Below are 24,803 nucleotides of genomic sequence, written 5' to 3'. Positions count from 1 at the left end.
GCGGTGCTGTCGCAGGGTTCTTCTCCTGGCAAGTGGGTCCCGTGTGCTTTTTTTTTCTAAGAAGCTCTCGGTCGCCGAGAGGAACTATGATGTGGGAGATAGAGAGTTGCTGGCTATAAAGTTGGCCTTTGAGGAATGGCGTCACTGGTTGGAGGGGGCTTCTCACCCCGTTAATGTTTATACGGATCATAAGAATTTGTCTTACCTGCAATCTGCCAAGCGTCTGAATCCTAGGCAGTCCAGATGGTCACAGTTTTTTTACCAGGTTCAATTTTGTTGTTACTTTTCGTCCGGGGGTCAAAAACATCAAGGCAGATGCGTTGTCTCACAGTTTTCCTGGGGGAGGTGATTCAGAGGATCCTGCTCCGATTTTGGCTGACGGGGTTGTGGTTTCAGCTCTGTATCCCGAATTGAGATGGAGGTGTTTGGAGCTCAGGAGGGGGCTTCTGGTTCTTGTCCCCCAGGGAGGTTGTTTGTTCCCAAAGAACTGCGATATAAGGTTTTCAAGGAACATCACGATACTGTCCTTGCCGAACATCCTGGTGGTAAGTCCACCTATGACCTTGTGTCCCGGAGGTTCTGGTGGCCCGGGTTACGTAGGAGCATTGAGGATTACGTGGCAGCTTGTGAGACCTGTGCACGATCTAAGGTTGCTCATACTCGACCGGCTGGTTCACTCCTTCCTTTATCTATTCCGTCTCGTCCTTGGACGCACTTGTCCATGGACTTTATTACGGATCTACTGAGTTCCTCTGGGAAAACAGTAATTTTGGTGGTAGTTGACCGTTTTAGCAAGATGACTCATTTTGGGCCTAATGCCAAGACTCTTGTGCAAATTTTTGTTGATAATATCGTGAAATTGCATGGTATTCCTTCGGATGTGGTTTCTGATAGGGGCACGCAGTTTGTCTCCAGGTTCTGGAGGGCGTTCTGCTCTCGGCTTGGCATTCAACTTTCGTTCTCTTCGGCTTTCCATCCGCAGTCGAATGGACAGACGGAGCGTACTAATCAGAACCTGGAGACCTACTTGAGGTGCTTTGTGGCGGAGAATCAGGAGGACTGGTCCTCATTCCTGCACCTAGCGGAGTTTGCTTTGAATAACCGTAGGCAGGAATCCACAGGTAAGACGCCATTTTTTGTCGCATATGGTTTTCATCCTCAGTTTGGTACCTTTTCGGGGACTAGTTCCTCTGGGATGCCAGAGGAGGAAAGGTTTTCTTCTACCTTATCTTCTATCTGGCGGAGGATACAAGTGAATTTGGAGACGATGGGTGAGAGATATAAGCGAATGGCTGACAGGAGACGTGTGACTGGTCCGGACCTGTGTGTGGGTGATCTGGTGTGGTTGTCCACTAAAAATATAAAATTGAGAGTGCCATCTTGGAAACTGGGCCCAAGATTTATCGGCCCGTACAAAATATCTGCGGTGATCAATCCAGTAGCGTTTCGGCTGGATCTTCTCCAGACTTGGAGGATCCATGATGTGTTCCATATATCTTTATTGAATAAATATGTGAGACCGGTGGAACCATCGCCATTGCCTCCTCCTCCTGTTCTGGTCGATGGGAATTTAGAGTTCGAGATCTCCAGGATTCTTGACTCTAGAGTTCTTCAGGGTTCCCTTCAGTACCTGGTACACTGGAGGGGATACGGCCCTGAGGAGAGGATGTGGGTTCCGGCACTGGAGGTCAGCGACAGCCGACTGGTTAGGGCCTTTCACGGAGCCCACTCGGATAGGGTTGGTCCGGGGTGCCCGGAGGTCACCCGTAGAAGGGGGGATACTGTCATGCCCTGCTCGGACGGTGTGCGGAGGTCTGTCAGATTGGCAGCACGTGTCTAACCATTTGTTTTGTTTTGTTTTGGAATCATGCTGGATCCGCCTTCCTTCAGGTGCTCTGGGTGGGGTCATTGTCTTAAATTGCCTTTACTCCCAGAGGGCCGTGAGGGTTAGAGAATTCAGTCTGGCCTTGGATTCAAGGAAGGAAGGAAGGATTGTCTGTTCCAGCTCGGATAAGTTTGGTTTCTGTTTTTGTTATTTGCGGTCTAGGCTGTTTGTGTGTCTTCTGCCCCTTCTCCCCTTTCACCATCTCAGGGATTCTAGGGTGTTTGCAGTCCAGGCACGAGGACACATTATTCCTACCATCTAGGTCTGAATGTGGGCTTAGCAGCGTAGGGACAGAAGTCAGGGATATGCTAGGAGGTGACCATTCCCCAGCATCTTGCCTAGACACTTGTTTATTTGGTTGTCTGTATATCTGAGATACTGTCCGCCGTGACACATATTTAGGCCATAAATATGGCTTTGGCATACTGGGGTGAAAAAAGCCTCTAATATACTGCACATCTGTGATTACACATGCATAAGTCACTGTCACATTTAGGACAGAAATGCAGCTTTTTGGTTAGGGTGAAAAAACCCTCTAATATACTGCACATCTGGGATTACACATGCATAAGTAACTGTCACATTTAGGACAGAAATACAGCTTTTTGGTTACTGGGGTGAAAAAACCATCTAATATACTTCACATCTGTGATTACACGTGCATAAGTCACTGTCACATTTAGGACAGAAATACAGCTTTTTGGTTAGGGTGAAAAAAAACCTCTAATATACTGCACATCTGTGATTACACGTGCATAAGTCACTGTCACATTTAGGCCATAAATACGGCTTTGGCATACTGGGGTGAAAAAAGCCTCTAATATACTGCACATCTGTGATTACATGTGCATAAGTAATTGTCACATTTTGGACAGAAATACAGCTTTTTGGTTACTGGGGTGAAAAAACCCTCTAATATACTGCACATCTGGGATTACACGTGCATAAGTCACTGTCACATTTAGGACAGAAATACAGCTTTTTGGTTACTGGGGTGAAAAAACCCTCTAAAATACTGCACATCTGTGATTTCACATGCATAAGTCACTGTCACATTTAGGACAGAAATACAGCTTTTCGGTTAGGGTGAAAAAACCCACTAATATACTGCACATCTGTGATTACACGTGCAAAAAAAAATAAAAAATAGAGTGCAATACCCTACATCAGGGTTTATATTGGCGGTTAATTATTTTTAACATACTTAACCACTTTTTACTTTGCTTTGTGAACACTAACTATGAGGCAAACATCTAATAAGGGACGCGGTCATGGTCGTGGTGGTGGTGTTAGTGGAACCTCTGGTGCAGGGAGAGGACGTGGCCGTTCTGCCACAGCTACACATCCTACTGAACCTAGTACCTCAGGTCCCAGTAGCCGCTAGAATCTACAGCGATATTTGGTCGGGCCTAATACCGTTCTAAGGATGGTAAGGCCTGAGCAAGTACAGGCGCTAGTCAATTGGGTGGCTGACAGTGGATCCAGCACGTTCACATTATCTCTTACTTAGTCTTCTGCAGAAAGTGCACAGGTGGCGCCTGAAACCCATGCCCATCAGTCTGTCACATCACCCCCGTGCATATCAGGGAACCTGTCTGAGCCTCAAGTCATGCAGCAGTCTCTTATGCTGTTTGAAGACTCTGCTGGCAGGGTTCCCAAGGGCATCCATCTAGCCCTTCCCCAGGGGTGGAAGACATAAAATGCACTGACGCACAACCACTTATGTTTCCTAATGAGGACATGAGAATACCACCTCAGCACGTCTCTGATGATGACGAAACACAGGTGCCAACTGCTGCGTCTTTCTGCAGTGTGCAGACCGAAAAGGAGGTCAGGGAGAAAGACTAGGTGGAAGACGATGCAGGGGACAATGAGGTCCTAGACTCCACATGGAATGAAGGTCGTGCCACTCACTTTCAGAGTTCGGAGGAAGAGGCAGTGGTGAGACCGAGCCAACAGCGTAGCAAAAGCGGGAGCAGGGTGCAAAAGCAGAGCAGCTGTCGCCAAAACAGTTCGCCTGCTACTGGACACCGTCAATAGGGACCGAGCACACCAAAGGCAACTTCAAGGAGTTCCCTGGCATGGCACTTCTTCACACAATGTGCTGACGACAAGACCCGAGTGGTTTGCACGCTGTGCCATCAGAGCCTGAAGCGAGGCATTAACGTTCTGAACCTTATACACATCCTGCATGACCAGGGATCTACATGCGAGACACGGTCTGCAGTGGAGTAAGCACCTTCAAAACGAAGAAAGGGCTCAGGCCCCTCCTGCTCCCTCTTCTGCTGCTGCCCTGGCCTCTTCCTCCGCCTCTGGAGGAACGTTGGCACCTGTCGCTCAGCAAACAGAGGATGTGCCACCAACAACACCACCTCCGTCACCAAGCATCTCCACCATGTCACACGGAAGCGTTCAGCTCTCCATCTCACAAACCTTTTAGAGAAAGCGTAAATTCCCACCTAGCCACCCTCGATCCCTGGCCCTGAATGCCAGCATTTCTAAACTACTGGCCTTTGAAATGCTGTCATTCAGGCTGGTGGAGACGGACAGCTTCAAACAGCTCATGTCGCTTGCTGTCCCACAGTACGTCGTTCCCAGCCGCCACTACTTCTCCAGGAGAGCCGTGCCCTCCCTGCACAACCAAGTATCGGATAAAATCAAGTGTGCACTGTGCAACGCCATCTGTGGCAAGGTCCACCAAACCACAGATACGTGGACCAGTAAGCACGGCCAGGGAAGCTATATCTCCCTAACGGCACACTGGGTAAATGTAGTGGCGGCTGGGCCCCAGGCGGAGAGCTGTTTGGTGCACGTCCTTCCGCCGCCAAGGATCGCAGGGCATCATTCTTTGCCTCCTGTTGCCTCCTCTTCCTACTCGGCTTCCTCCTCCTCTTCTACCACCTCCTCATCCGGTCAGCGACAGACCTTCACCACGAACTTCAGTACAGCCAAGGGTAAACGTCAGCAGGCCATTCTGAAACGAATGTGTTTGGGGGACAGGCCCCACACCGCGCAAGAGTTGTAGCGGGGTATAGAACAACAGACAGACGAGTGGTTGCTGCCAGTGGGCCTCAAGCCCGGCCTGGTGGTGTGCGATAATGGGAGAAATCTCGTTGCAGCTCTGGGACTAGCCGGTTTGACGCACATCCCTTGCCTGGCGCATGTGCTGAATTTGGTGGTGCAGAAATTCATTCACAATTACCCCGACATGTCTGAGCTGCTGCATAAAGTGCGGGCCGTCTGTGCGCGCTTTCGGCGTTCTCATCCTGCCGCCGCTGTCTGCTTTACAGCGTAACTTCGGCCTTCCCGCTCACCGCCTCATATGTGATGTGCCCACCAGGTGGAACTCCACCTTGCACATGCAGGAGAGACTGTGCGAGCAGCAGCAGGCCATAGTGGAGTTTCAGCTGCAGCACGCACGGGTGAGTCGCACTGCGGAACAGCACCACTTCACCACCAATGACTGGGCCTCCATGAGAGACCTGTGTGCCCTGTTGCGCTGTTTCGAGTACTCCACCAACATGGCCAGTGGCGATGACGCCGTAATCAGCATTACAATACCACTTCTATACCACCGACTAAATCATCCGAAGGATGAAATTTATGTGTGCCAAAATGTTATAACTCAACCAATTAGACAGAAGACACACATGTACAATTATAACACAAATATTTTATTAAGTAATAAATATTACAACAAACCATAGACAATGATAAAATGAGTAGCAGCAGTGCAAGCCAGCGCTGCGATAAGCAGCTCAATCGCCAGACTCTGGGTATAATGAATACAAAATCAAAAGGAGGAATAGGGAAATAATGTATGCCGCACAAAGTAGGCAATATAAACCCTACCCCCAATAAATGTACAGGCCTCCACCCCCCAGAGGTAAACCTGCAAAAACTGCTAAATAAAAGCCGAAAGAAAGTGCCAAATGTACAGCACCTATATCTAGCCCATAAGCAGTATGGAGGAACCACAGTAGTAGTAATAACCATTAAATCAAAAGAGCATATTACCTAAAGTTATTAGGTAAAAAACATATTACCTAAAGTTAATAGGAGGCACAAATGGATCGAACCCAGGTATGGCAGAGAGCGCACCCCGACACACGTTTCGCTCCTCCGCTTTCTCAGGGGGCGTACACATTTGCACCTGCTAACACCCCACATATACCCTGGATAATTGATAATCAAATGTAATACACCTGGCATGTAGCCAATGGTTATGCAGCACAGAGAACTGACAGGGCATAAGCTGCCCTGTACGCGCGCAAGCTCCCGGCCGGAGCTACGCTCGCACCACGAGGCAAGCTGAAGACAGGACCAGACGAAACAACAAGAGGATCACTGCCGATAGCGGACATTCGTATCACAACAGCAGATGTACTTGACTATACGCACAATAGTAAGTGTTGAGCACCTACTCCCATAATAGATCGCATTTAAAATCATTTTACCTTGCCACATACCCTCCAGATAGAAACTCCATATATTTCAGATAGAGGAATATGTAAACATACAAAGAGTAAATACCGAGTGCCAATATACACTCTGTCTATTGCAGCAACATTTATACAGCTATCAAATACTAAATGTTATGACCTACTTTATTTAGTGCGACAATACCCATATTTTTGCACGCAGCAAATAAGTCAGCGCGGGTTCTTTTTCTCTGCTTCTCATATACTACCTTTATTTAATGTAGTGCCATTACAGAAATATATATTAGATTATAAGATCATAAGGTTATAGACCTAAACAATAAACTGAGAGACTGTTGGATTATGTCTTAATATAGATCACAGAAAAAATGCACCAAACGGATATGCCACTGACTATACTGGCTAGTCATAAATGCAGATTTTAAAAGCTGAGAATTTCGCCAATATATTCCTGTCAGGAAAATATCGGAGCCCTTCATGCACCACGTCACGGTCACTCAGCATGGCAAAGGGTCCTACCACTACGCTAACTATGGTGTGAACAAGGTCTGAAGGTGATGTAATCCAGCTCACAGCCAGGCTTCCACACAAACGCCTAGCAGGACAACTAGTGCAATGCGAACAAAGCCAGACTGCAAGCCACACCCATATCAGACCATGTGATGGAAGTCACCAGGTGCAAAAGAGTGTTTGAATGCCAGGTAAAGGCACATACACTACATATAAAACAAGACAAAAACACAGAAATATAGTGGCAATACTGGAGGAGCTGCTCAACCCCTAACACTGTAGCGTGTTTTTCATTGGGGGAGCAGCCCCACTGCATGTGGACCGCGCCGACATCCTCCACCGTATGCATTTTTTGCTGGGGATAGTCGTTCGCTGCGGTCCACATGCGGTGGGGCTGCTCCCCCAATAAAAAACAAGCTACAGTGTTAGGGGTTGAGCAGCTCCTCCAGTATTGCCACTATATTTCTGTGTTTTTGTTATGTCTTAATATGCCCAATTTTTTGCTTTTTTTTTTGTTATGTCAATAATCCAGTGGTATACACCTGGATCCTCCACATTTATATGCAATCATAAGGCGATGGGACCTTTGTTTTCTCCAAGGATCTATTACACAGTCTGTTAGTTAGAAACTCATAAAATTAGGTAGTGGCCATAATAACTATGAATGTATGGGTTACAGTTATCATATTACATAATATTGAAAGTAGGTAAAAACAATTTATGGCACTTATTCTGGTAGATATAAATACTGTATCCATAATAACGGAATAGAAGGTTGTCAATGTATGCTGTTTATTATGAATGATTAATAATAAATAAAGTATTGCTGTAATAGCTTGATAACCAGATGTACCAGACATCGTTATTTATAATCTGAAATAACAATTGTAACAATTATATTATGTCTTTTGACAAGGACCCGACTGAAACATCTATCTATGTTAGATCATGCTCTCATAGACTTGTGTCCATTGCCCATAAAATGTTAACAAAGGAATGACGCGCAGCCTTACTCCCGCGAAGGGAGATCGGCGCATACTAGCAGGCCGCAGTGAAAGAGAAAGGGGGAGCGGCTGGCACCTGGTGACTTGTGCACCACTCCTTCTCTGGAGTGGTCAGGTCCCGCTGCCTATTACAAATGAGGAATGGACATTGGTGGAGGGATCCGAGGTGGGAGAGAAAAAAATATTTAATAGGATGTTTGGCAGCGCGCGATCACTATTACCCCATTTTCCTCTGACGAAGTCGCTTAGGCGGCGAAACATGTCGGGAGGGGTAGTGTTCTGTGTGTGTGTGTTTTTTTAGACAGGGCTGAGCAGTAGTTTCAATTATACAAGCTGAGGATAGATAGAGGGACGGAGTGTATGCAGAGAGCTCTGTGTATGTGGCCAAACATACTGCCACATTGCATTTACATCAAGCGATGTGAGCAGTGAACATTGCTAAGCAGCGCTGGGCAGATTGATAATAGACAGTGTGGCTGAAGGATAGCTACACTGTCTAAAGCCTGTGGCTATTTACTGAGCACGTGTATAATAACTAATACAAACTTTAGTGTCATACACAGACGCCAAATATTAGTGATTTACACGATGGGCTCCCTATAATTTCTACCCCATCCCCAGTGTATAGTACCTTGGTGTGGGTGTAAGTAGAAAGGAGATATCTCCGTGTTGCAAAATTACTGCAACATTGCATCTATGTAAGCAATGTAAGCAGAGAAGATACACATGCGCTGTGGACACTGACATAGGTGATGTGACTGAAGTCAAGCTACGTTTCCCAATAAGTTGTTGGTCAGCTCCTTAGTGTGTGTGCAGCAATTATGACAGTATTAAGCGCTATATATAGATGCGCAATATCAGTAAGCTAGCACCAGGGGCTCCTTTATGTTGTCTCTTCCACCCCCAGTAGACACTGTGTGTATCAATAAATGGACGTGAGTCTGTCCATATAATGCACTGTGGGTGTAAAATATACATACATATATACAATTGTGACATGTGAGAAGCAATAAATACACCACACAGGGTAGTATTAAAACAGTGTTTATTAAGTACACAGTAAAACAAAGCATCAACTCTGCCCCCATCTGCTTGCTATAAATTAGATGACAATAATACTCTGCCAGTCCCTGATACTTTTAAATGTACATGGTCTGTCCGTCTTTAGTTTTGGGTTTTAAAATATATCAAATAAAGATGTAGTTTTTATCGTGTAATAATTGTTAGGACTAGAGTTGAGCGGACACCTGGATGTTCGGGTTCAACGGGTTCGGCCAAACTTCACCTAAACTTGACCTGACCTTGACCCCAAACCAGAACCCCATTGAAGTCAATGGGGACCCGAACATTTGAGCACTAAAATGGCTGTAAAAAAGTAATAGAAAAGGCTAGAGGGCTGCAAATGGCAGCAAAATGTGGTTAAGAGCATGGCAAGTGCTCTGCAAACAAATGTGGATAGGGAAATGAATTAAAATAACAAAATACGTAAAAATAAAAAATAATAATCTTGATCTTGGAGGACGAGGTCCATATGGAGTAGGAGGTTGAGGAGGCGGTGGATGTGGCGGTGTAGGTGGAGGAGGAGAAGGTAGCCAACACTGGTTTTTGGTTTAAATTATAATTTTTTGTTTAAATTAGGGTACACCCCAAAACATTGGCAAATATAACCTCCTCAAGCCGTGCTAAACAAACGTTCAGACAATACACTGGCTGCAGGGCAGGCCAGCACCTCCAAGGCATAAAGGGCAAGCTCAGGCCATATGACCAATTTGTAGACCCAGAAGTTGAAGGGGGCAGACCCATCAGTCAGTACATGTAGGCGTGTGCACACATACTGCTCTACCATGTTGCACATTCCCGTTATGCCAACGATCCAATTGGATATCTGCTCTATCAACTTTCGATGTTCTTTTCTGCGCCTACCATGTTGATCACGGTTAGCGGGGACTCAGGGTTCCACACCGGAGAGGGAGCGTGAGAAAGGGATACCACATCCAAGGGAGGTCAATGGCTGCAATGTGATCAAGCTGAAATGTGGGAAAAATTATTATAGCAGAAGGAACTAATGAAAGGGCCAATTAAAGACTAATTTTAGAAATTTAAGTCCGTCACCTATGCAGAGCAGAGGTTTTTCATCGCCAGAAATGGGTTAATGTCCCCCACCAATGGAACAGATAATTTTTAAAAATGCTTCCACTGTGCGCCTGCTGTCAGGTGGGAATGCCACCAGCAGCGCGTCTACCAGCGTGCGCTTGTACTTGCGCATCTTACGATCACGCTCTAGTGACGGAATTAAGGACGGTACATTGTCCTTGTAACAAGGATCCAGCAGCGTGGCCACCCAGTAATCAGCACAAGTTAGAATGTGGGCAAATCGGTGGTCGCTGAGGAGACACTGCAGCATGTAATCGCTCATGTGTACCAGGCTGCCCAGAGGCAACAAAAAGCTGTCCTCTGTGGGAGGTGTATCGTCTGTGTCCTCTGTATCCCCCCAGCCACGCACCAGTGATGACCATGAGCTGGTTTGGGTGCCACCCTGCTGTGAACACGGTTCCTCCTCCTCCATCTCATCATCCTCCACCTCATCATCCTCCACCTCATCATCCTCCAGAACTGTGCCCTGGCTGGACAAATGTGTACCTGACGTTTGTGGGTGCATGAGCCCACCCTCTGAGCCACTTGTGAATGAATGGCCTGAAACCCTATGAAATGATCACTCTTCCTCCTCCTGTGCCACATCCTCTTCCATCATCGCCAGAAGCATTTTTTTCAAGGAGACATAGCAGTGGGATAGTAACGCTGAGAACGGCGTTATCGGCACTGGCCATGTTGGTGAAGTACTCGAAACATCGCAACAAGGAACACAGGTCTCGCATGGAGGCCCAGTCATTGATGGTGAAGTGGTGCTGTTCTGCAGAGCGACTCACCCGTGCGTGCTGCAGCTAAATCTCCACTATCGCCTGCTGCTGCTCGCACAGTCTGGCCAGCATGTGCAAGGTGGAGTTCCACCTTGTGGGCACGTCGCATATGAGGCGGCGAGCTGGAAGGCCGAAGTTACGCTGCAGCGCTGACAGGCGAGCAGCAGCAAGGTGAGAATGCCGAAAGCGCGCACAGACGGCCCGCACTTTATGCAGCAGCTGTGATATATCAGGGTAATTTTTAAGGAACCTCTGCACCACCAAATTCAGCACATGCAACAGGAAAGGGATGTGCGTCAAACCGGCTAGGCCCAGATTTGCTACGAGATTTCGCCCATTATCGCACACCACCAGGCCGGGCTTGTGGCTCACTGGCATCAAACTTAACATGGATAAAACAGAATTCATCATCTTTCCCCCATCTTGCTCAACCCCTCCAACAGACCTATCTATCACGATCAATGGCTGCACTCTCTCCCCGGTCAACCAAGTACGCTGCCTTGGAGTGACCTTGGATTCTGCCCTCTCCTTCAGACCACACATCCAAGCCCTTTCCACCACCTGCCGCCTCCAACTCAAAAACATCTCTTGCATCCGTGCTTTCCTTAACCTTGAATCTGCGAAAATGCTTGTACATGCCCTCATCATCTCCCGCCTAGACTACTGCAACACTCTGTGGCCTTCCATCTAGCACTCTCACACCCCTCCAATCTATCCTCAACTCTGCTGCCTGACTAATCCACCTCTCACCCTATTACTCCTCTGCCAATCCCTTCACTGGCTCCCCATTGCCCAGCGAATTTACTTCAAAGTGCTAACAAGTACATACAAGGCCGTCCATAACCTGTCCCCTCCCTACATCTCTGAGCTACTTTCCCGATACACCCCCACACGCACTCTCCGATCCTCACAAGACCTCCTTCTCTCCTCTCCTCTTATCGCCTCTTCCCACAATCGACTCCAAGATTTCTCCCGTGCATCCCCCATACTCTGGAACTCACTACCCCAACATATCAGACTCTCACCTACAGTGGAATCCTTCAAAAGAAACCTGAAAACCCACCTCTTCAGACAAGCCTGCAACCAGTGACCCTGCTGCCTCTATTCCGCCATGACCAGCTTCACCCGCACCTACAGTGTCCTCCCATACCATGTAGATTGTAAGCCCTCACGGACAGGGCCCTCGCTCACCTTTAACTAAGCATTGCCCATCTCTAAGCCGACCCCGCTCAGCAGCTGCTAAGGCTCAGAGGGAACACTGGTTCCCACCCTGTAGTACATTCAAATAACTTCAGCATGTAGAAGTGTTGTTGCAAAGTAGTGATATATTTTATTCAAATGCAGTTGTATACATTAGTGTGATGTTTCAGGCTTTCTGGCTTTCTTCAGACTACAGCAAACAATTTACATAAATAGATGGATCAGAATCAACATAAAAAGTACAGGAAAAACTCTCTGGTTTATATAATATATATGTGTTTGGCTAAATAAACATTGCATAGAAAAACTTCCTCCAAACACTAATTTTTGTTTTAAAAAAAACTGTGTGTGAACTCTAAAATTGTCATAATTGCCTAGATAAGTTTCGCTCAGTGGGCAGATTGATTTAGCCAACAAAAATCTAAATACAGAAATTTTACCAAAATCCGGAAATTTGTCCAGTGGGTAAAAATTGTTTATAAAAATGCCAAAAATGGTTGAAAAAAAAAAAAAAAAAGCAATACTCTTAATGTGCCATTTTTGGAAGTATGCACTTGCGGGTCATGGTACACCAACTCTCAGGTCATATGCTGTAAATAAAGACACCAGAGTGTCTTTTAATCCATATTGGTCTTGTGAACTCTGTTATGGACAAGCCTTTTTCATTATATCGTCATTATACTGGCTCTCCAGTTCATATGCAATTATCTCATAGACCTTTTGCTTTGGCCTCATGCACACGACCGTTTTTTTTTTGCGGTCCGCAAAAACGGGTTCCGTTTTTCCGTGATCCATGACCGTTTTTTCGTCCGTGGGTCTTCCTTGATTTTTGGAGGATCCACGGACATGAAAAAAAAAGTCGTTTTGGTGTCCGCCTGGCCGTGCGGAGCCAAACGATCCGTCCTGACTTACAATGCAAGTCAATGTGGACGGATCCGTTTGACATTGACACAATATGGTGCAATTGCAAACAGATCCGTCCCCCATTGACTTTCAATGTAAAGTCAGGAGTTAATATACCATAGGATCGGAGTTTTCTCCAATCCGATGGTATATTTTAACTTGAAGCGTCCCCATCACCATGGGAACGCCTCTATGTTAGAATGTACCATTGGATTTGAGTTACATAGTGAAACTCAGATCCGACAGTATATTCTAACACAGAGGCGTTCCCATAGTGATGGGGACGCTTCTAGTTAGAATATACTACGAACTGTGTACATGACTGCCCCCTGCTGCCTGGCAGCACCCGATCTTTTACAGGGGGCTGTGATCAGCACAATTAACCCTTCAGGTGCCGCACCTGAAAGGGTTAATTGTGCGTATCATAGCCCCCTGTAAGAGATCAGGGGCTGCCAGGCAGCAGGGGGCAGACCCCCCTCCCTCCCCAGTTTGAATATCATTGGTGGCCAGTGTGCGGCCCCCCCGGCCCCCCCTCTATTGTAATATCATTGGTTGGCAGTGTGCGGCCTCCCCCGGCCCCCCTTCCCTCCCTCTATTGTAATATCATTGGTGGCCAGTGTGCGGCCTCCCTCCCTCTATTGTAATATCATTGGTGGCCAGTGTGCGGCCTCCATCGGCCCCCCCTCCCTCCCTTTATTGTAATATCATTGGTGGCCAGTGTGCGGCCCCCCCCGGCCACCCCTCCCTCCCTTTATTGTAATATCATTAGTGGCCAGCGTGCGGCCTCGGTCGGCCCCCCCTCCCTCCCTTTATTGTAATATCATTGGTGGCCAGCGTGCGGCCCCCCTCCCTCTATTGTAATATCATTGGTGGCCAGTGTGCGGGCTCCCCTCTCCCCCCCCCGCCCGATTATTGGTGGCAGCGGAGAGTTCCGATCGGAGTCCCAGTTTAATCGCTGGGGCTCCGATCGGTAACCATGGCAACCAGGACGCTACTGCAGGCCTGGTTGCGATGGTTACTTAGCAATATTACAATATTAGAAGCATCATACTTACCTGCTGCGCTGTCTGTGACCGGCCGGGAGCTCCTACTACTGGTAAGTGACAGGTCTGTGCGGCGCATTGCTTAATGATCTGTCACTTACCAGTAGGAGGAGCTCCCGGCCGGTCACAGACAGCGCAGCAGGTAAGTATGATGCTTCTAATATTGTAATATTGCTAAGTAACCAGGCAACTGCAGTAAACCGGATTGGGAGAGAAGCACGCTGGCGCAATATTAATAGTTTTTAGTTCGTGACGCCAATTGCAGCTTGCGCAGGTACTGTAACAGGGCCCTTTAAGATGTTAAATCTCACGTACCAAGTGAGGAATGCCAGAGGGGGATATTATCTCTGTGTGGTAGATATTGTAGTGTCAACGGTGTCTCCTACCTGGGTACGGCTGGACTCCTGGATCCTGGCTCACTTGCAATAAAATGAGTGTTGTTAATAGGAGCAACTGAGGAACTTGGGTAGTAGTAAATGAGATCCAGACTGGTGATATAATCCAACTTGTCTTTACTTAATGGGTGCAGCATAAATCCATATGAGTACAGAAATAGTCCTTAGGTCCCAGCAGGTATTGGCAATGTATGGCAGGGGTTAATGCCTCTTCTGCTCCTATACTATATGCCTGGAGAACCTGGCAGGTATTTATATTCTGCTCTGCCTGTCTTCTGCTTGATATGGGCCTGACTAGCTGAGGAGGGATTTGGCTTCTCCTGGTCTCTGGATATGTACTCACTGCTTGGCTCACAGGGAATGCTTCTTCCTGGAGGCTGGAGATGGCTGCTTTTCTTGTCAACCAGCTGAGGCTGATGGCTCAGGCTGGGAATAGTGATCTTGGCCTCAACCGAGACTTGATCTTGGGATCCCTGTTTCTGGGAGCTCCTACTAACACAGCCTTCCCCTAGCCGGGGTGGCTGGTACACCCTGGATCTAACTGGTTTCTTCCCTCCCTTGCTGCAGGGTGTGGGACCAGCCCACTTCTGCTCCTAGAAGAGGGGGAGCTAAACACTGGAATGAACTATTCCAGTCTAGCTATGCTAAACTGAACTAAACACATTGCTTCCACCTGCTGGTGTACATGGAAATTACAGCATAATATATGAAACAGGCATAGAAAATACATATAATGGAAAATGCAATGTTAGACTACACAAGATGACAATACATATGTACCTGACATGTTGTAGCAGGGAGAAAGAGTTTAGTGACATACTCCAGGATGTTACACAACCAGGCCTGCAGTAGCATCCTGGTTGCCATGGTTACCGATCGGAGCCCCAGCGATTAAACTGGGACTCCGATCGGAACTCGCCGCTGCCACCAATGATTGGGGGGGGGAGAGGGGAGGCCACACACTGGCCACCAATGATATTAATACAATAGAGGGGTCAGGGGGGGCCGGGGGGGCCGCACACTGGCCACCAATGACATTACAATAGAGGGAGGGGGGGCCGCATGCTGGCCACCAATGATATTACAATAGAGGGAGGGAGGGGGGGCCGGGGGAGGCCGCACACTGGCCACCAATGATATTACAATAGAGGAAGGGGGCCGGGGGAGGCCGCACACTGGCCACCAATGATATTACAATAGAGGGAGGGAGGGGGGGCCGGGGGGGGGGGCGCACACTGGCCACCAATGATATTCAAACTGGGAAGGGAGGGGGGTCTGCCCCCAACTGCCTGGCAGCCCCTGATCTCTTGCAGGGGGCTATGATACGCACAATTAACCCCTTCAGGTGCGGCACCTGAAAGGTTAATTGTGCTGATCACAGCCCCCTGTAAAAGATCGGGTGCTGCCAGGCAGCAGGGGGCAGTCATGTACACAGTTCGTAGTATATTCTAACTAGAAGCGTCCCCATCACTATGGGAACGCCTCTGTGTTAGAATATACTGTCGGATTTGAGTTTTCACGAAGTGAAAACTCAGCTCTGAAAAAGCTTTTATGCAGACGGATCTTCGGATCCGTCTGCATGAAAGTAGCCTACGGACACGGATCACGGACACGGATGCCAATCTTGTGTGCATCCGTGTTTTTTCACAGACCCATTGACTTGAATGGGTCCGTGAACCGTTGTCCGTCAAAAAAATAGGACAGGTCCTATTTTTTTGACGGACAGGATACACGGATCATGGAGGCGGATGACAAACGGGGCATTTTCCGAGTTTTCAACGGAAAATCACGGAAAACGGAACAACGGCCACGGGTGCACACAATGGTCGTGTGCATGAGGCCTTTAGCTGTAGGTTTTATCTTTTGAGACTACTGTTCTGCTACACTAGTTTTATGAAAATAATATAATCCCTGATTAGGTGTATGTATCGTGACATTTGCGTTCAATAATATTGCATGATAATGCAATAAAAATGTATTTACAGGATTTAACTTGTATTCAATCCATTGGCTGAATGAATTTTGTGTAATACAGTTTTTTTTTTTTTTTTATCATTTGCCCAAAAGACTGTCCAGAAACGCATCAGATGGACTGGAATTAGATAAGTTTCTTTGATCATAAATCTAGTGAGCTCTGAAGTCAGGAAACTTTAATAAGGAACTTTCATTATGATAGTTGTATCTTGCTCTGTGGAGTAGAATATTAACCCTTTGTAGGTGCCTCTAGGAAGCATGTGTCACATTCAAACAGGCACTACAACCATCTAGGACAGGCTAGTTTAAAAGAATCATAGCTTCACTCTTTACCGTGCTATAAATAAGCTAAGTCTACATGGATAAATCAGGGAAAACCAATATGTGCAATAACCAACATCATCAAGAAATGTCTGTGGGATTTATACCTAGCAATAAAAAGACTTCAGATACAAACTTGATCTTGTTTACTATGAAGTCTTGCCTATGAAACTGGCCCAATATTACTTCAACCGCTTCCAATACAGATAGCCTTTTGTAACTGCTAGAGTTTGCACTCTCTTATGATTAAACTGTCTATATATTTACTGCAGAATGTGCATTTAGCCAATTTAAAATTTACAGTTGAAAAAGTATACAGTACTTTATATGGCAAATCACTTTACATATAATGAAAGGGCTGAATGGATCAAATCAATCCAGACATTGCTTTAATTCCTTAAAGTAAACGTGTCACCAAAAATGCTATCTTCCTGTTAAAACCAGATAGCAACACATATCTGTATTTTGTAATCTGTTTTTTATTTTCTTATTGTTGATGTTTTTTTCTGTTTCCTGAACATTGATTATGCGGCCAGCAATCTTGCCTGAGCTGTTCTTAACAGCATTTAGAAAGCATTAAGAAAATTGCTTTAAAGCATCCCCATGGGCCATAGACACAATGGACAGGAGGGGACCCTATTGAATTATGTGGGAGCGTTTTCTGGGCATGCTCTGTGACCTGTGCAGAGGTCATTGTACAAGGAAAGAATAGATAAGCTTTGACAATCACTTATTGTGAATGGTGCATACTGTCTTATCTATACGAAGAGGTGATATAATTACAGGGAGGATTAGAATGACCTTAGCAGATAACTGCAGTAAAGTGATCTGTACAGACCAAGAAGTGACGCCTATTATTTGGCTTAGTGGCCAATGTGAAAACCGCAGGATTTTATTGTTTTTGCTTGAATATAGAAATTGACATGGAAAATTAAAAATATCATCACAAATTCTTTAAAACTATGTTAAAAATGTGACTTAATGTGAGTAGAACCTCTGGCCAACTTTTCACCTTCCTGACCAGGACAGTTTTTGCAAATCTCAAGTGTTACTTTATGCAGTAATAATTTTGGGGCATTTTTCTGCTTTTAACAGAGTGATATCTCATAAAATAGTTATTAGTTAACATTACTTTATGTTGGCATCATTTTGTAAATGTCATTTTATTTTTATAGGATGTTAGACAGATTAGAATTTTAGATGCAATTTTTAAAATTTTGAAGAAAATTTCCAAAACCTGCCTTTTAAAAGAACAATTTAGTTATAAAGTCACACTTTGTGGGGCTTACATAAGACAAATTCCCCATAATCGATCTCATTTTAGAAACTACACCCCTCGAATTATTCTAATATGATTTTACAAACTTTGTTAATCCTTTAGGTGTTCCACAAGAATTATAGGAAAATAGTAGAAAATAAAAAAAATTTTAATGTCACTTTTTTAATAGGTTTTCCATTCTAATCCATTTTACTGTGACAAAACAAGAGGTAAAAGCCAAACAAAACTCAAACTTTATTACTCTGATTCTGCAGTTTACAGAAACACCCCATATGTGGTTGTAAACTTCTGTATGGGCAGACGGCAGGGCTCAGAAGGGAAGGAACAACATATGGATTTTGGAAGACAGATTTCACTAGGATAATTTTCAGCTGCCATGTCACATTTGAAGACCCCCTGATGCACACCTACAGTGGAAACTCCAAAAAAGTTACCCCATTTTGAAAACAACACTCCCAAGTGATTTTCATGGAATGCCCTGAGCACTTTGACCCAACAAGTGTTTCATAGAATTTATACACATTATGAAAATGAAAAATACATTTTGTTTTACAAGAAAATGTCACTCTACACCCAAATTTTTCATTTTCACAGGAGAAACAGGAGAAAATGTGCCACACAACTTGTTATTCATTTTCTCCTGAATATGGCAACATTCCATATGTGCTCATATACTGCTTTATAGACACACAGCAGGGCTCAGAAGGGAATGAGCACCATATGGCTTTTGGAGAGCAGATTTCACAGGGATAATTTTCCAGTGCTATGTCACCTTTTGAAGACACCCTAAGGCACAGAAAATGGCGAAGTGTATATCAAAAGTGTAGTATACTTCACAGAGAACTCCCAAAAACAAAGCCAATATATACTATTCCCAAAGGGGAACAGAGGGAGCTAAAACTTAACATTTAATGAGTATAAATATAAGAAAGCTGCGCTACACACCAGGACAATTACATACATAAACTGACAGACAATGACCCGACTGGGGCCAAAAACAATTAGGATCTTCAGAAGAGTATTACCGAGTATTGCCTTTATCTCTAAATTCCGCAGTACACACTGATCTTATATTGTAGACATACTTTGTGACTATAGTCAAATAAACTCAGTTTACATCTACAGTGATACCATAAGGCACACTCGTATGTGTGCCTCTGCAGCAACCAGGGAACTCGGGCTCCGTCCTTTCGGTGTTCTCACTCTGCTGCTGCTCGCCTGTCAGCGCTGCAGTGTAACTTCGGCCTTCCCGCTCACCTCCTCATATGCGACGTGCCCACAAGATGGAACTCCACCTTGCACATGCTGGCCAGACTGTGCGAGCAGCAACAGGCGATAGTGGAGTTTTAGCTGCAGTACGCATGGGTGAGTCGCTCTGCGGAACAGCACCACTTCACCACTAATGACTGGGCCTCCATGCAAGACCTGTGTTCCTTGTTGTGCTGTTTCGAGTACTCCACCAACATGGCCAGTACCGATAACGCCGTTCTCAGCGTTACTATCCCACTTCTATGCCTCCTTGAAAAAACGCTTCTGGCTATGATGGAAGAGGATGTGGCACAGGAGGAGGAGGAGGAAGAGTGATCATTTCATAAGGTTTCAGGGCATTCATTCACAAGTGGCTCCAAGGGTGGGTTCCTGCACCCAAATGCCAGGTACACATTTGTCCAGCCAGGGCACAGTTCTGGAGGATGATGAGGTGGAGGATGAGGAGATGGAGGAGGAGGAACCGTGTTTACAGTAGGGTGGCACCTAAACCAGCTCATGGCCATCACTGGTGCATGGCTGGGGGGATACAGAGGACACAGACGATACACCTCCCACAGAGGACAGCTTTTCGTTGCCTCTGGGCAGCCTGGCACACATGAGCGATTACTTGCTGCAGTGTCTCCTCAGCGACCACCGATTTGCCCACATTCGAACTTGTGCTTATTACTGGGTGGCCACGCTGCTGGATCCTTGTTACAAGGACAACGTACCGTCCTTAATTCAGTCACTGGAGTGTGATCGTAAGATGCGCGAGTACAAGCGCACGCTGGTAGACGCACTGCTGGTGGCATTCCCACCTGACAGCAGGGGGACAGTGGAAGCACAAGGCGAAGGCAGAGGAAGAGGTCGCCAACTCAGCTGGGGCACCAACAGTACCTCAGAAGGCAGGGTTAGCATGGCCGAAATGTGGAAAAGCTTTGTCAGCACGCCACAACAACCAGCACCACCAGCTGATATGGAACGTCTTAGCAGGAGGCAGCATTTCAGCAACATGGTGGAGCAGTATGTGTGCATATGCCTACACGTACTGAATGACGGGTGTAAAGGGGGAATATTAATCACCAATATTTATCCAAATATCAATAATTAATATTCATAAATAGGAGGAGCCGTCTATTGATGACTCCGCCCATTTATACCTTTATATAACAATAATACAATACTTTCACTATGCTTTGCCTTACGCTAATCACTAAGCTAGCTGCATGCGCCTTACCAAACTAACTATCGCTAATAACCACACATTACACAGATAGTTATAAATAAGACATAGTATTTATTATTACCAACAATACACTACGCACGCAATACACTAACAATACAGTACTATAAATACAGCACTAAACTACACTACACGGTTACCAATTCCACCCACAAACTAACTATACAGTTCACACATACACACACGTATTAGCAGCCCACCCCACCTGTCTCTATTTACTATCCCTATGGGGTACGACGAGGGTTAACGGTGGTCTTACAGGGGTGTAAGTAAACTACAAATACAAAGACGGTAATGGGGTAAGGTACCGTGATACCAATAAGGCAAGGGTTTGGGCGACCAGGGTGCCCAGTACCAGGGACACAAACAAGGCAAGGGTTAATCAGGGCCCAGGGTGCACATCAGGGACACAAACAAGGCAAGGGTTATTTAGGGCCCAGGGTGCACATCAGGGACACAAACAAGGACACTAATGTAGGGGTTAATCATGGGCAGACAAGGGACCAGGGGTGATAGGGTTAACCAGGGGAGAAATATAGGGGTTAACCAGGGGGGGATCACTTACAACAATACAAGTCTAATTATACGATATAAATATAGAGTTCAGACCGCGCATATCATCAAGGCCAGTATGCAAACAATTTTTCCTTCTTCCTTCTCCCTTTTTAAAGAGAACCGAGGGCTGCAAATATCCTATATATGGATATCCTGCAACTGATAAAAGTTTAAATAGTGTAAGTCCGTACGGTTATTTGACCTGCACTGCACAGATTATACTTACACAGCGCTATGTCAACCAAGGCGTGTATATGATGCCCTCCGTAGCTGGTTGGTTTTATTCTGACGGAGATCCACGTTCCCATGCAATCACGCAGGATCTAACCACGGACTTGGTTCAGATATACCCCAGGTAAATCTACTATTTTTTTCGATTCCTTTTCCTAGAGGTTTCTGTGAATACAAGTAGCTTCTGCAATAGTGAAGCTCCGATGATGTTTGTTCAAAAATTTTTATTTGCACATACTCACAAACATGCTCTTTAAAATTTGCATTTAAAATCCCAGCGTCTAAGTCTTAGTCGGGCAAAAGACTAAGACGCTGGGATTTTAAATGCAAATTTTAAAGAGCATGTTTGTGAGTATGTGCAAATAATTTTTTTTTAACAAACATCATCGGAGCTTCACTATTGTAGAAGCTACTTGTATTCACAGAAACCTCTAGGAAGAGGAATAAAAAAAAATAGTAGATTTACCTGGGGTATATCTGAACCAAGTCCGTGGTTAGATCCTGCGTGATTGCATGGGAACGTGGATCTCCGTCAGAATAAAACCAACCAGCTACAGAGGGCATCATATACACGCCTTGGTTGACATAGCGCTGTGTAAGTATAATCTGTGCAGTGCAGGTCAAATAACCGTACGGACTTACACTATTTAAACTTTTATCAGTTGCAGGATATCCATATACAGGGAGTGCAGAATTATTAGGCAAGTTGTATTTTTGAGGATTCATTTTATTATTGAACAACAACCATGTTCTCAATGAACCCAAAAAACTCATTAATATCAAAGCTGAATATTTTTGGAAGTAGTTTTTAGTTTGTTTTTAGTTTTAGCTATTTTAGGGGGATATCTGTGTGTGCAGGTGACTATTACTGTGCATAATTATTAGGCAACTTAACAAAAAACAAATATATACCCATTTCAATTATTTATTTTTACCAGTGAAACCAATATAACATCTCAACATTCACAAATATACATTTCTGACATTCAAAAACAAAACAAAAACAAATCAGTGACCAATATAGCCACCTTTCTTTGCAAGGACACTCAAAAGCCTGCCATCCATGGATTCTGTCAGTGTTTTGATCTGTTCACCATCAACATTGCGTGCAGCAGCAACCACAGCCTCCCAGACACTGTTCAGAGAGGTGTACTGTTTTCCCTCCTTGTAAATCTCACATTTGATGATGGACCACAGGTTCTCAATGGGGTTCAGATCAGGTGAACAAGGAGGCCATGTCATTAGATTTTCTTCTTTTATACCCTTTCTTGCCAGCCACGCTGTGGAGTACTTGGATGCGTGTGATGGAGCATTGTCCTGCATGAAAATCATGTTTTTCTTGAAGGATGCAGACTTCTTCCTGTACCACTGCTTGAAGAAGGTGTCTTCCAGAAACTGGCAGTAGGACTGGGAGTTGAGCTTGACTCCATCCTCAACCCGAAAAGGCCCCACAAGCTCATCTTTGATGATACCAGCCCAAACCAGTACTCCACCTCCACCTTGCTGGCGTCTGAGTTGGACTGGAGCTCTCTGCCCTTTACCAATCCAGCCACGGGCCCATCCATCTGGCCCATCAAGACTCACTCTCATTTCATCAGTCCATAAAACCTTAGAAAAATCAGTCTTGAGATATTTCTTGGCCCAGTCTTGACGTTTCAGCTTGTGTGTCTTGTTCAGTGGTGGTCGTCTTTCAGCCTTTCTTACTTTGGCCATGTCTCTGAGTATTGCACACCTTGTGCTTTTGGGCACTCCAGTGATGTTGCAGCTCTGAAATATGGCCAAACTGGTGGCAAGTGGCATCTTGGCAGCTGCACGCTTGACTTTTCTCAGTTCATGGGCAGTTATTTTGCGCCTTGGTTTTTCCACACGCTTCTTGCGACCCTGTTGACTATTTTGAATGAAACGCTTGATTGTTCGATGATCACGCTTCAGAAGCTTTGCAATTTTAAGAGTGCTGCATCCCTCTGCAAGATATCTCACTATTTTTGACTTTTCTGAGCCTGTCAAGTCCTTCTTTTGACCCATTTTGCCACACCTAATTATGCACACCTAATATAGGGTGTTGATGTCATTAGACCACACCCCTTCTCATTACAGAGATGCACATCACCTAATATGCTTAATTGGTAGTAGGCTTTCGAGCCTATACAGCTTGGAGTAAGACAACATGCATAAAGAGGATGATGTGGTCAAAATACTCATTTGCCTAATAATTCTGCACGCAGTGTATAGGATATTTGCAGCCCTCGGTTCTCTTTCAAAAGGGAGAAGGAAGAAGGAAAAATTGTTTGCATACTGGCCTTGATGATATGCGCGGTCCGAACTCTATATTTATACCTGTTTAAAGCGTGACTGACCCCACAACACTTTTCGGACCTGCAGCACAGCATTGTTGCGGACTGGTGATTAATAAATTTTTTTAATTATACGCTATATCTATATATTTATAGATCAATGGTTATAAATATATATACATATAGACGCACACACCAAAATACAAGCCTCACTACACTAGACAATTCCCAGTTCCACCCCACACTCTAGCTGTTGGCAGGGAAGGGGTGAATCAGGGCAAGTGTATTAGGGGTCTGGAGGGAAAGGGTTACTTAGCCATCCTCAGGGCCATGTGACCTCTCTTCCTTCAGGGTGCAGCTCTCATGTGTCTCTCATTGCAGTCCAGGTATCCAAGAGAGCGCACCTCTGCCCTGCTTGGGGCTTTATAGCCCAAAACCAGCCCCCATCCTCCTTCCTCAGGGATGTGACATCATAGTGTCACTGTGACGTATGCCTGCCCTCAGAACAGCCAGTTGGCCCCCTGAGGCTAGCAGCACCACACGCCCAGCCATGTCCCAAACACAAGGTGGGGGAGAGCATAGTAACTAGGCTGATAAACTCAACAAAAGGCCTCAGATTTCTTAGCCTTTGAAGTCACCAGCCACCTGGAGACATATCCACCCCACTGCAGGAACTGGTTAAACGCTGTCCCTATGGGGGGCATTTAAGTATATATATGTAAATAGATACTTGGGGCGCATATATATACACATATATACTCATTATAAACCTGGGGCATACATGGGCAGTTATAGGCCTATATATATATATATATATATATATATATATACCTGGGGGAGAGCCATGGCAGATACACATATATAGATGTATGCACTGCATACACACATCCCCATATATATATACATATATATCTACATGAGAGGGACAGGAAATATATACTAACTATAAGGGGACACATATAAGGGGGGCACAGATCAACCAGGGATCACATATTTCCCACAGGACCCAACATGAGCCCCTGTGGGCCACTAAGGGCAGATGTGTGCAGATGCTGGGCACATCCGCGCACATCATCCTATGAAGTGACCATTAATGCATGTATATATATCATATATGCATGCACGTGTTTGCATGCATATATGGATATATATGCATGCGTCTCAACCCTTCCTCAACAATCCCCCTGTTGTCGGAATTTCGACAATATCTTGGGGAAAAAGGGTTGAGATATATTTGCCCCCCCCCCCCCTCAACCCCATCCTTGGTGGAAGTTCAGGAAGAACTGTAGTGCTCACTGATCTTTAGGTACCTAGACATCCCTCAACCAGCTTCCTCTGACCTGCCCTTCACCGTAACC

The 24,803-nt window shown here is 45.5% G+C and overlaps 1 long non-coding RNA gene across 1 annotated transcript; it reads left to right on the top strand.

Annotated features, from left to right (window-relative positions):
* The first annotated feature begins 3,468 nt into the window (after positions 1-3,468).
* LOC120991734 lies at positions 3,469-21,704 on the top strand. The gene is made up of 3 exons (XR_005776787.1): positions 3,469-3,478; positions 16,623-16,626; positions 21,593-21,704. It is a non-coding gene; the product is annotated as an uncharacterized LOC120991734 (long non-coding RNA).
* The last annotated feature ends 3,099 nt before the right edge of the window (positions 21,705-24,803 follow it).

The sequence above is a fragment of the Bufo bufo genome, chromosome 2 (genome assembly GCF_905171765.1).
Source record: "Bufo bufo chromosome 2, aBufBuf1.1, whole genome shotgun sequence".
Lineage (NCBI taxonomy): Eukaryota > Metazoa > Chordata > Amphibia > Anura > Bufonidae > Bufo > Bufo bufo.
The sequence above is the reverse complement of the archived record's forward strand: the minus strand, read 5'-3'. Positions and strand labels throughout refer to the sequence as shown.